Raw genomic sequence first — 16,882 nt, forward strand, 5'->3', positions numbered from 1 at the left:
TGACACTGAGAGCAAGCAGGCAGGTGGGTGAGTTATGTTTGGTTGGTAATCTGGGATTTGGTTTCAGCTGAGAGCTGCTATTTGGCCTTTATTCTATAGCCAGGTTTATTGGGATCTGCCATCTGAACCTTGTAGTACCCAAAAAGACTGAAGCCAGTGTAGGCAAAATGAAATTTTGTGGTTATAGTTTGTCCCCATCAGCAGTGACCAGTAGTACTGAGGGCTCAGGGATTGCATCTGCCCCAGTTCTTTGTTTGAGCTGTCCCCTGGGGAGGACACCGATCTCACATCGTCTGTTTGAAGAGCCAGACTTTTCCCTGCGAATATGAAAACAGCAGGCCAGGAGACAGAGAAAAAGAAAAGGGGGTTAGAGGAAAGGCATGAGAAAGCAGGCAAGGGGTAAGAGAGGTGCGCTTGGTGGCAAGCAGTTTCTGTCATGGAAGATGCTGAGCGGCTGTGCTGTCTTGGGTACTGAGAGTCTTCTTGGAACAGGTCAGGAGACATCAGCTGGGAGTCAGGAGGTCCATGGGCTGGCACTTTCCCTGCCTCTCACTGGCTGTGTGAAGCTCTGTCTCTTCCGCAAAAGTGGATGAGGTGGGTCAGATGTTATCTCACATGACTTCGGCTCTAGAAATCTTTGAAGCTGAGCCAACGAACTCACCAGTGGCTCACCAGTGCTCAGTAGACCTTCATAGGGCTCACTAGTGGCTCAATAGACCTTACTGAGTACTTCTATGTCAGGCATAGAGGCCCCTGGTGAATGCAACACCTGGGGCTGTGTCATCATACGAACAGCTAATTCTTACAAAGCATTTATTATGTGCCAGGTCATATTTTGAATATTTCCCATTGATTTACATCTGTTAGCTCATTTCATCCTTCCAACAACCCTATGAAGTGGGTACTACTGTGCTAATTTGGAGATAAAGAAACCAAGGCAGAGAAGTGAAGTAATTGTTTCCCAGTTTCACAACTAACAAGTGACAGGGCCAGGATTTGAATCTGGCAGTTGGCTTTTGAGTCTGTGCTGTGCAGCTGCTGTGGTGGATGAGTGTCCCGTGTCCTTGTCTCTTTTGCTGGAGCTCAGCTGCATAAGGGTGGCAACCATGTCAGTCTAGTTATTAAAGTTCTAGTGCCTGACCCACTGTAGGTTCTTTGGACATTTTTGTGAATGACTTGAACTGAATGAATGAAAAGAGAGATGAGTGAATGGCGATGAACAGGTTCTTCAGGGATCTTACAGTCAAAAGAGGAAAATAGAACCATAAACTCCTAATGCCGGCGAATATTAGGAAAAGCCCACTTCCTCCACCCTCTGTTTGTCTCCTTTGTGTCTTCTTTACTCTTCACACAAAACACCTCAATCTGGCACTTCTGGTGACCAAAAATGTGAAGGTTTCTCGCCACACCAAACCATTCTCCTTGATAACAGCAGGTGTCATATAATTTAACTTAATTGCAACCTGGAAATGGTGTCAGATCCCACAGGTTAAGGGCTCAGTCCTACAAGACTGGTTCCACCCCATTTCAGATGTCAATCACAAACAGTAGGTCCTGGGGTCACCCACAACTTATGTCAGATTTGTCTATAAATTGGAGGTTTCCATAACCCCTTACTCAGGTTTCACTAGGTTGCTAGAGCTCAGGGCAACACTTCCAATTACCAGTTTATCAAAAAAAAAAAAAAAAAAAAAAAAAAAGGATAAGGATACAGATTTAAAGCTAGACCTTCCTTCTAGGAAGGTCTGAAGTGCCAAGTGTCTGTCCCCATGGAGGGGGACACGTCCCTGGGGAGATGTATTTGTCAACCTGGAAGCTCTCTAAACTTTGTACTTTGGGGGTATTTTATATAGGCTTCATCAGGTAGGCATGGTTAATTATACTCCATTTTCAGTTCCTATGGAGAATTAGAAAGTGTGGGGTGAGGAGTACCAGGCCCCATTCAGCAGCCACCCACGAGCCTACCCAGAGTCATCTCATTAGAACAAAATATGCTTCTGTTACCCAGAAAATTACAAGGGCTTCAGGAACCCTGTTTCAGGAATGGGAGGCAAAGGCCAATGTATATTTTCTTACCTGACAGACAGTGTCAGGCAGGAAGGGTGCTTAGTTCAATCTGGAAATCAGGAAAGCCTTTCTTGAGGGTTTAATGGCTGAATTGAGCCTCAAAAGATATGCAGAATTTAGCTTTCCTGGTGGCTCAAGGGGTTAAGACACAGCTCTCTGAGGCAAACCACAGACTATGCAGTACAAGTTCGATCCCCGGCCAGGGAGGTGACCCACATGGCACAACAGACCTCACCTGACTTGCCTGCTGCTCCCCTCAGCAGTGTATTTCAGTTTATCTGCCTGTTCTGCTCCCCACTATGTCTCTGGTGAATCCTCTCACCCTCCACACCTCTGGCCTGTACCCTGTTCCTGTATGCATAAATAAGGAAATCTTTAAAAAAAAAAAATCACATAAAACAAGGAATCATTAAAAAAGAAATATGCAGAATTTAGAGAATCCAGTAGGAAAGGCATGCCAAATAGATGGGCCATGTGGTCTCAAGCATGAGCTCAGCAGGTCATTCTAAATTCCCAGGGTAGAGAGGGCCAGGTCTTCCCTGGGAAGGTATTTGGTTTTGCTGTAAATAGCAGCAAGCTCCTGAAAATGTGTAAGCAGGGAGTAACTTGGGTGGCATTGAATTTTGGCTAGGGTGTTCTGGCCAGTGAAGGGTGTAAGGAAGGGGAATGAGTTTGGCACTGCAAGTGGCAGCTTTAGTGGTCCTAGTGAGTGACCATGCAGGGCAGGGCTGGGGAGATTTGACTAGAGGCCTGGGAGGAGAGGGTCACCCTAAATTCTAGCATTTGAGTTCAAGGAATCCTAATGGCTGAATTGCAAAACTGGGCTGAACTTGGGAGGTGAAGGAACCAGGTAAATGTGGTTTTAGGCATTACCTAGACCTATATCAGTAGCATTAGAACCTGGAGAGTGAATGGTATGATCCCCAAAACAACAGGGGCGAACTTGAAAGAGCTATCTTTGGAAGTTGAGCAAAAAACAAGCCTTAGGGGAATGGGAGAGAGTCTTGGTTCGGGGTGAGGGGGTCTTATGGGGTGTTATGGAGCTGCTATTCCTCACTCTCACCCTCACCTTAGTGATATTATTGACTTTTTTTTTTTTTTGAGCCTTTCCAATGTGATTAGTGCACTTATGAGCAGGTTTTACTCTTTTGTTTTTCATAAAAACCCTATGAGGTAAGTGTTAATTGAGTTTCCCATTTTGCAGATAGTAAAAGCAAGGCTCCACGAATCAAAATAACCTAAGGTCACCCCTATCACAAGGTCAGATCTTCCACCCCCACCCACTCCCATCCCCTTGTGATGGGAGGCCTCCCAAGTTTTTGTCGTGTTTGTCAAAATGGAAATACCTGAAAACCTCATGGAATGAATCAGAAGCTGAGAAGGGAAGGCGGGTGCTGGAGCTGTTTTGCGGGAAGGGAAGGTAGGGTCAAGGTGGATTTTTGATTTCTTTTCGTAAGGATAGAGAGAATGCCTGCTCAGAGGGAGATTTTGATGCATCAGGTGATAGATCACAAGTGCATGAGGAGGAGAGGAGGCCTTGGAGAAGATCAAGGGGGTGTGTGTGTGTATGTGTGTGTGTGTGTGCGTGTGTGTGTAAATTAGGAAGGATAGAGCCCTTGTCAGAATTGAAGTGGGGTGTGGGGTTGTTTGAGGCCATCAATAGAGAAATAGGTAAATCCACAGAGACAAAACAGTTCTGGTTTGCAGTTGCCAGTGGCTAGGAGGAGAGGGAGAATGGAGGGGGGATGCTTAATGGGTTGGGGAGAGTCTTTTTGGAGTGATAGAAATATTTTAAAACTAGACAGGTGATGTTGCACTATATTGTGAATATACTGTATGCCGTGGAATTGTGTACCTTTAAAGGGCAATTCAATTTATATGAATTTTACCTCATTAAAAAAACGGGAGGGGGAGAAGTGGGCAGGAAGCAAAGTGGGTCACATCTGATAACCAGGATTTTCTGGTCCCTGCTGGCTCCCTATTATGTAACAGATTAATTTTCCACATCTCCGGGAGCCAGTATGTTTGTTTACTAGAATGTAAGTGCTGTGAGAGTCACTCCCGTCTGCGCGTAGCATGTAGTGGGGGTTCCTTAACATATGAGTGAATGAAAGAATGGTTGAATGGATGGATGAGATTGAAGGTTAGTCTCTGAGGTTACTAAAGGGAAATAAAACTGACTGAGGGCCAGAGAAAGTCTGCGTTCCACATGTTAAAAGATCTGGGAAAGATGAGGGTATCTTGTTCTGTGGTAACAGGGTTCATGTGGTTACTGTGTATTCACCCACTTTTCCTGGAACTGCTGAACTGTCTAAGTACAGAGGATATTGAGTTTGGTGTTACAAACTGAGGATTTTGCTGGGTGATGACAATGGTAAGACACAGATTGCGGGTGAACAGAGCAGTGGTAATAAATGGTTCGAGAAGAATCTGGGGGAGGGGCCTGTGTATTTGGAGAAAATGTGCAGACATGATTACACGGCACTCAGGCATGAAGGACTTGTCATCAGTGTTGGGAGTGGGTACTAACACAAGTTGACCTCACAAGGTGGGAGGGGTGTTGCAGGCCAAGTGAAGGTGAAGGTTACTGGGAACTGAGGGGTCACTATGTTGCAAGCATCTGATTTTTACAATGTGGTTCTGAGAACAAACCTTTGTGGTGTGGGAAGGAAATATGCAAACATGTTTCTCTTCTGCTCAAAACTCTAAGGGCTCAAGTTTTAGTAATATTGATCAGTTGGCAGCAGTATGTGTTTATTAAAAAAAAAATAAATGAACATGTAGTAGGGGTGCATGCTCGCTTTTTATAATTGGGATGTGTGACTGAAATAGTTGCGAAGGTTTCTGATCTGGGAGATTGGACAGGTCCTTGGATGACTTCTGTGGGAACTCTATCCTGTGGGAGGCAGGTCACAGTGCACGCTGAACCAGAAACTCTGTGTCTCTGTCTATCTGGCCCATCTATCTACCTTCACACAGGACATAATGTTTTCCTTAGGGACTCATTCAGTTATGCTCTGTGCTTCACCTCTTCCACATAATCCAGACCACTTGCTGAATATTCCTTGCAGAATGTGGATAGTCACCAACTTGAGTCATTTCTGGAATTCAGCCTCCCTAACACCCACCTGTTTTTGTTTTTTTCTTTGTCTTTGAAAATTGGACTTGTTGACCTTTTTTATTCTCCTCTCCTAACTTCTTGGATATTCATTGATATTGCTCCCCCAAGAGATTAGGGCCCAGGGAAGTTGTTTTATTTTTTAGGAACCTAGGATGCCTTTTCCTGAACTTTGCTATTTGTGCTGAAAGTAACTTGCAAGATCCCAGGGGTGAGGTGTGGGAAAGAAAGAGCATGGTCTGAGCCAGGGTGAGCTGACTTTCAATTCTGACTGCTGTGTGCTCCTCGGCAAGTCACTAAATCTCTCTGACAATGGTTTCATTTTGAAATTGGAGAGAGAAAAAGAAAACCAAAATGAAATAAATAAAATTGGAGAGGTGATGATCTATCTGATAAGGTTGTGGGGAAAATTTAAGGTGTTAATGTGGTATGTGAAGGTCCCTTAAACTTACTGGGACTCAATAAATGCTGATTCTTTCCCCTTGACACCCTTCACCCCTCCACTTTCACTTATACTTGACCCTTCCATTTCTACCCTGCTGGAAAAGAAGGATGAGCACAAAGTGTAGATCTCTGAGATTTCCCGATGGTCTCATGATGTTGATTAGACTGCTCTTTCCCTTGTGATCTCTCTTCTGTGGGTCCCTATGCCCAGTTTTCATTCTGCCTTAGGGAGAGTTTGGGGTACTCTCAGTTCTATTGTGTTCACTTAATGTTAAAACAATTCATTAATTCTGAACCCCTACATCATTAAATTCCTTCATGCGGTACTGATTTCACTGGGGGCAGAAAACAACATAAAGTCATCCTAACCTATTTTTGACATTAAGTCAAAGGATATCAGTTCAGAAAACTTTTGAGATCAATGCTTGAGTTGGGTCTTTTCAAAACTCCCCTTGTAGTTATGAAGTAGGACCCTTCCCATTTGAAGATAATGATGATGCTGGCGGCTAGGAGACCCTCTCCGTCCTGCTGGTGGAGCACATAGGCTGTATTTGTGGGCCCACAGGGTACCTGTCTCCACTCCTGTATTCCTTTTACCTCTGGATGCTGCTGCAGGTCTGACCATGCCATACTTTCCTGCATTTCATCAGAAGTTTGTGTTGGGGGCCTCCCCGGTGGCGCAGCGGTTAAGCGCTGGGTTGTGAAGCTGCCCGCAGCCTCTGCAGCGCCGGTTCGATCCCTGGCTGCTCCCCGGCCACCGGAGGAGGGTCCCGCATGGTGCGCAGACCTCTCCTGCCGCCCGCTGCTCCCCTCAGCAGTGTACTTCGGTCCTTCTGCCTGCTCTGCTCCCCGCTCTGCCTCTGGTGAATTCTCTCACCCTCCCACGCTTCTGACTGTACCCAGTGGTTGTATAAATAAATAAAATAAATAAATAAATAAATCTTTAAAAAAAAAAAAAAAAAAAAAAAGTTTGTGTTGGGCCTCCCTGGTGGTGCAAGGGATTAAGACGAAACCTATGAAGCTATCCGCAGCCACTGCAGCATGAGTTTGATCCCCCACCAGGGAGCTACCCACATGGTGCAGCAGACCTCTCCTGACTCGCCTGCTGCTCCCCTCAGCAGTGTATTTCAGTCAGTCTGCCTGTTCTTTTCCCCACTCTGTCTCTGGTGAATCCTGTCACCCCCTCACCTCTGGCCTGTACCCCAGTTCTTGTATGCATAAATAAATCATTTTTTTTAAAAGGGTTGTGTTACTTCACACATGGAAGGAGAATGGAAGAAGCTTAAAAAAGTCATTCTGGAGTCTTGAAAAGTGTGGCCATAAGAAAAATAGTGACTTAACTGAGTCTGTTGCTAGGACATGTGGGTGGGGTGGTCGCGCCTCACCCCAGGAAAACGTTTTATTGTTTACTTAAACATAACTACTTATTAATTTATTACTGGAATATCAACATAGCTCATAGCTGTGCTATATTTGGGATTTTCTTCTTTTTTTTTTACTGAGAGAGTGATTTCAGAACACCAGGCTCTACTTGGAGTTGCTAGTCATTTTATTTCTGTGTCAGTAAGTTGGAACAATAGCACAGTATGGGTGTGAGCATTAGAACTAATTCAGGAAGATAACCTGGTGCTGTACCTAGGTATAGTGGCCACTTACTACATGGTGAATGCTATTTTAAATTCAGATTAAAGAATCTATGCAGGGAGTGTGGCACTGTATGAAAAGGAGCCTATTGATTAAACACTTAGAAAGTTTTTAAAAAAACCTCTCCTTTTAAATCCTAAGATATTGGCACTCATGTGATGGATGTCTTGAGGAAGATAAAACAGTTGAGTCTTTTTAGTGGAAAAAACAGACCTTTTCACATGAAGTGGTCCTTGAAAAATATGCTGTAATTAAAATATACAGTGTCATTAGTTTTCAGGAAATGGGCATTTTTCATGTCTGGAAGAACATTATAGATTTAGTTACTTAAAAAAAAGGAAGAGCCTCTATAAGAAAATAATATGAAATGAAGTAGAAGTTGCTTTTTCCCTTCCTCTTTTTTGCAATGTTGGTAGAACCACATTTGGTAGAGCCGCATTTGGATAAGCAAGTTTTGGAAATACTCTCTAACAGCACCCTCTAAACCTCCCTTTGTACCTCGGAATCTGTGAACTTTGAATGGGAAAAAAGTCCACCTTTTTACATCCTGAATTCTAGCTGAAATCTGGCATTTTCTTCAGTCATGAATACAGGCAACAAGCCAAAATAGTAGAAGTATCCAGACTTCCAATAAATCCTTACTACATTAGCTGTTGTAGATACATAGCTGTTGTAGATACATAGCTGTTGTAGATATCTTCACATATTATTTATACTCATCAGTACTTCCAGGTGGTAGTAAATAACAGCGCTGACTTTAGACCTTGTGACTTGGTATATTAATAAAGAAACACACATTTACCTTATCACAGTTTAAAAACATGTGACAAATCATAGTACAAAATTTTGTTTTGAAATGCTTTATGTCTCAGGATTTCTGTTACCTGGTTAGATAAGGAGTTGGGTTCAAGGCTGATGGTGTATTAGCCTTGTCAGCCCTTGTTAACTACTTGTACTAGCTTAACAAAATCTTACTAATGCAATGGATTTCATTTCACTTGCAAAGTAATTATGTTTAGAGTGAGAGCCAGTATCTGAGCTCCTGGCACAGAACAGAATTCCCCAGATAATTTGAATGAAGACTAAAGCAAGGAAGATTTACAGGGGTGCTGGCAAATTTGAGAAGCAGCAAGGCACCCAACGACAACAGCAGTGGGAAACCACTACCTTTCCTAGGCCTGAAAGGGACGGGGAAAAGTGGAATCACTAGCATGATTGCCAGTGAGATTTGGAACCAGACAGTGGCCACCCAGCAGGAGCTTTTGTCAAAGAGAATAGAGTCCAAAGATGTGGCAACCAATGAAAACGGGATTTGGGAAGAAATACCCTGACCTCTGACCTCCTGTCTCCATTCCCCTCCTCAGCCTCTGGTTGGATGAACCAATGGGAAGTGAGCAGGCAAGTGAGCAGGTAAGCGGAGTCAGGGGGCTAGGTCATTGGTATCAGATTTCAAGGTACAGAATAGGGCCAGGAAAGCATGGCCGCAGGACAGACTAACCAGATAGGCATCACGTGCTCATAGTGCTGAGCGTGAGATGGTGTAGAGCAAGTATTCTCTTCTTCCTATTGCTTCTTAGGGTTTGGATGACGGCTTGTTCATGCCTCTCTTACATACCAGCAAGACCATTGAGGCAAAGAGAGAAAGAGGAAGCGAGGCACCACCTAAGAAAAAAATTTTTCATCAAAATATCATATTTTTCTGAAACCTGACTCTCAATGTCCATGTTGAGAAGTTCTCCGTGTAAACTCTCCCCTAGTTCATGGCTGCCACTGGACAGGGCACCAAGGACATGGAGGTCCAGCAGAGGGAATGTCATCCCTGGTAGCTCTAAGACCACGCTGATGCTGGAGGAACCTCACCAACTGCTCTGCAGGTCAGCTTCTCAGAGCTCAGGAGAAGAGCAGGTTGTTCTCACCATTTGGTCCTTCTTAGAAAGTGTTAGAAGTGAGAAGATGCAGAGCTTGGGATTAGAAACACCATAGAGAATTTTATTTTTTTTTTATTTCTTTATTTTTTTTTTGTTTTTTTATTATTTATTTATACAAGCGCTGGGTACAGTCAGAAGCACGGGAGGGTGAGAGAATTCACCAGAGCCAGAGCGGGGAACAGAACAGGCAGACCGATGAAATACACTGCTGAGGGGAGCAGTGGGCGCAGCAGGAGAGGTCTGTGGCGCCATGTGGGACCCTCGCCAGCGGCCGGGGATCGAACCGGTGCTGCAGAGGCTGCGGGCAGTTTCACAGCCCAGCGCTCAACCGCTGCGCCACCAGGGGAGGCCCAATAGAGAATTTTAAATGTTTATGTATAAGAACTGACTGTTGAAAAAAAACCACAAAGAAATATATTATAACCTAATCATGCTTTTCACAAGATAATTTTAGGGGTTATGAAAACAAGGAGACTTCACAAGGGGGGTGCGTTCTGGTAATAGGATAGCAGTTCAAAGTTCCATAAAGACTATCTTTTGTTGGGCTTCCCTGGTGGCGCAAGGGGTTAAGCACCGCACTATGAAGCAATCCATAGCCTCTGCAGCACGAGTTCGATGCCCGGCCAGGGAGAGGCCCACATGGTGAGGCAGACCTCTCCTGACTTGCCCGCTGCTCCCCTCAGCATTGTATTTCGGCCGATCTGCATGTTCTGCTCCCCACTCTGTCTCCGGTGGATGTTCTTACCACCCTCTGCATCTCTGGCCTGTGCTCGTGTATGCATGAATAAATAAATTAAAAAAAAAAAAGTCTATCTTTTGTTTCACCCCCCCTTGTTGTGTCTCTGTGAGGCTATGTGACTATTGTATCTGAGGCTACTGGGAATTGGGCTCTTGCAAATCTTCATCCTACTCCTCCATGTACTGTACTCTTTGATTCCTGTTACTCCTATGCCTTCTGAAATACAGGAAAGATTCAAGTTTGGAGTGTGGCTCCATTTGCATGATTATGGGGTAGCTAGCGCACCAGAGGAGAACCTGCCAGGAGGTGCTTGTTAAGTACAGAGTCCACTCCCCACCCTGGGGCAGCTCTGCTTCCCATTGCCAGGTGTTGACCTTTAGGGTCATTGCTAATTCATAGATACTTCAGCAAAGGAAAGAAAGGAAGTAAATATAAAAATAACAATGTCCTTTTTGATTTTTTAAATAGTGGTCTAAAGATTTGGTGGTGCAGAGACTTGGCTGATGAATGTAGTGAACTATATTTTATCTCCAAGTTACCTGCAGATATGATGGAGACTTTATTTTTTTTAAGATTTATTTATTTATTCATGCAAGAACTGGGTATATGTCAGAGATGCGGGAGGTGAGAGGATTCACCAGAGACAGAGCGGGGAACAGAACAGGCAGACTGACTGAAATACACTGCTGAGGGGAGCAGTGGGCGAGACAGGAGAGGTCTGCCGCGCCATGTGGGTCATCTCCCAGGCGTGGGATTAAATTCGTGCTGCAGTGGGTGGCTGCTGATAGCTTCACAGTGCTGCGACTTAACCCCTTGTGCCACCAGGGAGGCCCCTGGAGACTTTAGTTTTAAAAAAAAGTCATTCTCAGACTTCATGGCTATATCAGCAGTGCATTAACAAAATAGGGCAGTGTTTTTCCAACTTCAGTTGTTTAAGAAGGAAGGAGCTTTTTAAAAGGGCAGATTTTGGATTGCTCGAGGGGCATGGAGGCCATCTTTTTAATCAACACCCAGGTGGTTCAAGAAATATAGCTTAGGAAACCCTATGACATGATATTTTGACCCTGTAATCTTTTTATAAGGGGCTGAGGCTCACCCAGGAGATCTTTGATCTGTTTTTGAAAATCAAATTCCTTCTGGACATTTTTCCAGACTTCTTTTCTTTTGGTTTATTTTGTTTTGATGCCTGTACTTCAGGCCACTTGTCATTGACAGGACAGATGCACAAGAAGTAATTTCTTTGGAGAGGGATCCTGCTGTCACTTGGTGGGAGATGCTGTCTTGTTTAAAAACGGGAAAAAAACTCCTCCATCGAACTCGGTGGTCTCCCCGAAGAGGTTAGAAAACTAATCCAGTGATGTCTGCTTGTTTCAAGCCTGTGTTGTTATTAATCCTGTTACAAATGATAATGTTTTCCATTTACAGGCTGGCTGTCTCAGAGGAGTTTTATGTGTTATATACTAGACCCTGCTGGGTGATTAAACCACTCACTCAGTGTCTTACAGCCACTTGAGGACAATTTGCTCATAGCAGAATATGGCACTTCTTAGAGAGTTTGCTGTGTGGCCTAGTTGCTCCTGCTTCTGTTCCTTGGAGAGGGAAGAGCCCTCTGGGCCCGTTCTATGGGGGTCAGGCCCAGAGAGATGGGTTCTCCTTCCCCTTCTTTCCCTTTTCTTTCTCCATCATTTGAAACTTCTTGACCCCTTCAAATGGGCCACTGGCAGGGCTGGAGCTCTTTTTAAGATTCCTCACCCTATGGGGAAAATGTATGAGAATTCTTGTTAAACAGGAGCTGGTTAATTTAATACTTTTGTAAATCAGAGGAAGACATAGCCGTTTTCACTTACCAGGCTTTAAAGTTTCAGGTTTGAATATAGAGACTTTATGGCCAATTATGACAGTGAGTTTAAGGATGAGGATTTTGGGATAAATGAGTGGTGGGAAATCGGAAGTATTCAAGAGAGAGTTTCAGATGGGGCACTTCTACAATCTTCTAAGACAAAGTCTTTCCAAACTCTGAAACCCCCATGGCCTTTTCACAGCTGTAGTAATGAGTGGGATTGTCACTGGTCTGCATACGAGATGGTCCTTCCATGCCCACCACTCCCTCCCTGTCCTCAGGAGGCCTGCCAGACTCATCTGGCTTGTCCACGCTGCACCCAGACATGCAGGTCAGAGAGCAAAAGCAAGACTCATCTAGGGGAAATGGAAGCCAGGTGGTCCCTGATGAGATGAGAAGCCAGAGGCTCCATTAGTCGGTAGTGTCCCCACTAATGGTGTCCCCACTGCCAACACAGATCTCAGTCGGTGGCTTTGATTCTCAGGCCCAGTGAGATGACTGGGGTGACCCTTTTAATGTAAAGTCAGATAACTTCACCGCTCACTCTAAATCTAGCTGAAGGAAATGGTTGAATGCCTGGCCTCTCCAGGGCCCTTGCTGTTTTAGCAAGTCTTAGGTGGGAAACAAGTTGCAGGTTGGACTTTGCTCCAAATGCAAGCCTCTCTGACAGATGTGCTGTCATACTCTTTGTCACAAGCTGTGGGACAGTCAGGGTAATGAAAAGAAATTCTGCTTTCAGATTACTAGCTGAAAGCTTCTCTTTCCTGTAAGTTTGAATATGAACAGTGTTTATGAGGGTACTGGGAGGTGTCTTGGCCATTCATGGCTTTTCCTGTGGATAACAACATCCATTCTAAACAAGGTGCAGACTTGCCTCCAAATTCTGACTTTAAAAACAATGACTGGGATTGAAGAGGTCAAGGATGATATTTCAGTTACAGTGACAGCCCTGTGTTTTGGTTATTTGTGCAGGGAAAGGAGCCCCCTTTTTAGTTCTCATTCTGGTTCTCAGATGAAAGATGCAGGGAGTGGATTAGGATGTACCAATGCTGTTCCGAAGTTCTAGAATCTGTTAAATGGCCCCTGGCAGAGCCACTCATTCTCTGCCATTCAAACATTTCTCTTGCTTGGATATCTCTACTGCCACCCTTCTGGCCCAGGCCACAGCTTCCTGCTGCTCGGATAGTGCGGTAGCCTCTGCTTGTATTCTCTCCTCTCCTTCGACACAGCATCCACAGCCAGCTTTTGAAAATGCAAAACAGATCATTGCTTGCCGCGCATCTACTGCTGCTTCTCTCCCCTACTCAGAGGCAGTGTAGCAAGGTGGTTGAGGTCCTTGGGTTCTGAAGTTGATCTGATAGGGTACTGATCCTGTACCAGCCGGGTGACTTGGTGCCGCTTCTTTCCTCTGTAAAGTGGAGAAGCTGGTGATAATCGAAAAAAATATAAGCTGTACATTTTTATGTGGAGCACTTAGAACAGTGCCTGATGTATATAGTGACAGTAAGTGATGAATAAATGTTGGCTGTTATTTTCATTGTCAAACATCTGCCTAAAATTCAGGGGCATCTTTATAAGCTTAGACGCCAGCGCAGACTCTTAACCAGCCCATGAGGTGCAGAGGCTGGGCACCTTCTGGAACCCTATCTCTCCATTATCCCTTCCACCCCTTCTGTCTTCTACCTGTACAGTAGCATTTTTCAACATCTTTGAAGAAGCAACTCTTCTGCACCACGGCCTTTGCACAAGCTTTTATTCTATTGAGAATATTTATTTCCTGCCCCCTTTTCCTGGCTAATGCATGCTGTAGGGTAAATGAAATAGTCAGGCTTTTTACGCCGCTGGCCTCTGTGGCCATCACCTGTGGCCTTGATGCAGAAGGCGCTTGGGAGTGTGGGCGGGGCACATGTGCCTGATTGTGAACACCTGGATTATGGTGTGGGCGTGCATAAGTGCGTGCATCTGGGCCTGAGGCTGTAAGGGCCGCATCACTCAGAGACAGGAAAACGCTACAGCACAGGGCTACGAGAGGAGGAGACCACGCGAGAACGCCACAGAAAAGCGTATATAGAGATTCGCAGGGGGCTCAAGTTGCTGTCTCGCTGCTGGCTTGTTTCCTCTGCTTACTGTTAAGACCTGTGAAATTCTCCTTCAAATTGCTACAACTAGCAGTGAACCTACCTGGCCTGGGATGGTTGCAAAATACCTGCTCTCCTTCATCTCAGCTTCATTTCCCTTCCTCAGGATGGCTCCCTCCACCACCCAGGTAAAAGAAGTTCCTCATCCTTCTCTTTTGCCCCTCCCTGTTCATTTCTTTTGCAGTGTTTGCTGTGGTTTGTAATTCTGCATTCATTTGTAAGTTTGCCTTGTTGGTATCTTTAAACTTTCTTATACTTTAAGTTCCATGAAGCCAGGATGGGCCCTAAGCACATAGTGCATTGCACAGGCCTTGCTATCCTGCTTCCTATGTGATGAGTGAATGTTGCTTCCCCTGTGGGCTTCTCCTGGGCCCACAGTTACTGTGCATAGTGTTTACTTGCAGAGAACTTTCCAAATATATTTCTACACAATAGGTCAGCCATGGGGAGGAGAGGAAATTTATAGCTTGGTGATTCGCAAACTGCGTGCATCAGAAACACGCGGAGGGCTTGTTAAAAAACAGGTCATTGGACCCATTCACCAAGTTTCTGATTCTGTAGGTCTGGAAGGGACCGAGCATTTGCATCTCTAAAAAGTTCCCAGGTGATGCTTGTGCTGCTGGTTTGGGCCATGCTTTGGGAACCACTGGTGGAAGCACAGAGACAGCAAAGCAGCATTGCCTGGGGGCCTCCTGCATCACAGAATGCCACGGGAGAAAAGAAGGCTGAAAAGTGGACTTGGTGGCTCTTTTGGATGATGGAGATGAGTGTGTCCTAGTGCTGTCCCGCTGTGTGTTTTGTGTGAAGTTGTTACCTCGTTTGGGAAAAACTCTTCTTCCTACTTTTCGTTGCTCAGGTGGTTTAATCTAGGAGCTAGAAAGATTTCAGGTGCAGGATCCTCCAGGATAAGATTGATTTAAAGGACCGTGTTGTAGTCATGTTGTAAAGGCTCCAAAGCAAGGCCTGAAGTAGATTTTGTATAGTCATTGACTGCAACGCCTGCTATGGTTCCTTCTAGAAATCCTCCTTGTAAAGGGCTCTTTAGCGGGCCCTGGTGAGTTCATTTCGGCTCACTCAGAACCAGAAGAAAGCTCTTAGGTTTACCAGTGGCCCTAAAAAAGATAGGCAATTTCCAGGAGCGTGAATCCATTCCCACGCATCACAGACACTGCAGGTTTGCATGGACCCCAGAAGCCCCTCATCTCTGCAAGGCAGGAAGAGGGTGGTATTGCAGAGCAAGGCTGTCAGTGTCAGACAAATCCCATTTTGATGCTGTTCCTACTAAGTAGCTTCTCATGTTTTTTTTTTTTTTTTTTTTCTCTTACAGGGATGATAGCCTCAAGGGAAGGGATAAAGATGTCAGGGTAAAGCAGCAGAATCAAGTTCAAAAGCCTTGCTAGTCTTCATGGTTGTGACCAGGAGCAAGCAGGTGATTGAATCTTCAATGTCAGTGTCATTCTTTATGACACCGGGACCAGGGAAACATTTATTTCTAGGGTCCTTGGGAAGTTAAAATACTTGTGAAAAGTGGTGGAGTCCAAACAAACTTTATAATGCAGTAAACAGTTTTGTGGGGGTGCTAAAATCTCAATTTTGACATGCATAAAGGTTGTGTAAGATGTTAACAGTAGGAAAACTAGATGAAGAGTATGCAACTTTTCAGCAAATCTAAATCCATTCAAAACAGTGTATTTTTAAAAAGACTTATTTATGCATACAAGAACTGGGGTGTAGGCCAGAGGTGTGGGGGTGAGAGGATTCACCAGAGACAGTGGGGAGCAGAACAGGCAGATCTACTGAAATACAATGCTGAGGAGAGCAGCAGGCCAGACAGGAGAGGTCTGTTGCACCATGTGGGTTAGATCCCTGATTGGGGATTGAGCTCATGCACAGTGGCTGGTAATAAATAGCTTGATAGTGCTTAGACTTTAACCACTGCACTACCAGGGAGGCCCCAAACAGTGTATTTTAAAAAATGTTTGTGAATTATTTAGCAAGGCACTGGGGATTTTGCAAGCGGGTAGTAAATGGTGGCTGGAACAGATACCACTTAGTTGCTAGTGCAATAACTATGGATTCCCTGGTACAAATTGTCTATCTGACCATTGTACAGATGGAGCATTAGTTTCCTGTTGTTACTGTCAAATTGTTACAGGCTTGATGGCTTAAGACAACCAAAATTTATTATTTTATAGTTCTGGAGATTATACTTGTAAAGTAGATCTTTGGGTTCCAATCAAGGTGTTAGCAGACTTGCATTTGTTGGAGATTCTAGGGGAGACCCTGTTTGTTTCCCCAGTGTAGGGACAGGAACAAGGCTACAGTGCAGGTTTTCTGATCCAGCAGACCGGGTAAAGGAGTCAGAGTCCTCAGTGGGTTTTTGCAGGTCTTTTATTGGGGTTCACCAGGCATATGGCAGGCAGGGGTGCTGGGGGGCCGGGAGGCTGGCAGTCCTCCCAGCCCCCAGCAAATCCTCACTCTATCTGGGCTCTCCGGTGATCTCTGTTTCTGCTTCCTTGCTTCTCTCTCAGCTTCTGCTGTCGTCCCTCTGACGCCGCCCTTAAAAAAGCCCAGTCTTAGCCCAGGTGAATCCCATCTACCTATGCCCACACCCTACTCCAGGTGCCCGCCATCAGGCATGCAATCAGGACCGCAAGGATCCATCATCTATCCTGATGGCGGGAGGGCAGAAAAGCCTGACGTTTTTCCTTACCCTACAGGAGGCCACTATTGTGCCTGCTACAAGTTGACTCTTGTTTGTTTTTTTCATTTGTGTTTGTCTCAAGTCCCCTAAACAGCCCCTGATGGGAGAGACCTATTGTTTTTTGCCATGGTTGGAGCTTATGCTCGAAGGGCAGAGGGAAGAGCTTTTTCTCCAGCCCTTCCCCTTAAGACCTGAGCCCTTGCACCAGTGTAGGGTAAGTAAAGTATCAGGCTTTTCTGCCCTCCGCCTTTAGGATTGAT

General features: G+C 45.0%; 1 protein-coding gene across 10 annotated transcripts in view; it reads left to right on the forward strand.

Annotated features, from left to right (window-relative positions):
* MGAT5 (alpha-1,6-mannosylglycoprotein 6-beta-N-acetylglucosaminyltransferase) overlaps nucleotides 1-16,882 on the forward strand; it is a 320,132-nt gene that overhangs the window by 17,867 nt on the left and 285,383 nt on the right. Inside the window, exons 1-2 of one of the 10 annotated variants that reach the window (XM_054699668.1) lie at nucleotides 8,205-9,147; nucleotides 15,246-15,347. The exons of 8 other annotated variants lie outside the window; for them this stretch is intronic. The gene's annotated coding sequence lies outside the window, so the exon portion shown is untranslated. Of the gene's footprint in view, nucleotides 1-8,204; nucleotides 9,148-13,500; nucleotides 14,047-15,245; nucleotides 15,348-16,882 lie in introns of those variants that run through there. One more of the 10 variants, XM_054699669.1, reaches the window with a different exon arrangement.

The sequence above is a fragment of the Talpa occidentalis genome, unplaced genomic scaffold (genome assembly GCF_014898055.3).
Source record: "Talpa occidentalis isolate TD23 unplaced genomic scaffold, MPIMG_talOcc4v2.1 talOcc4.3, whole genome shotgun sequence".
Taxonomy (NCBI): Eukaryota; Metazoa; Chordata; class Mammalia; order Eulipotyphla; family Talpidae; genus Talpa; species Talpa occidentalis.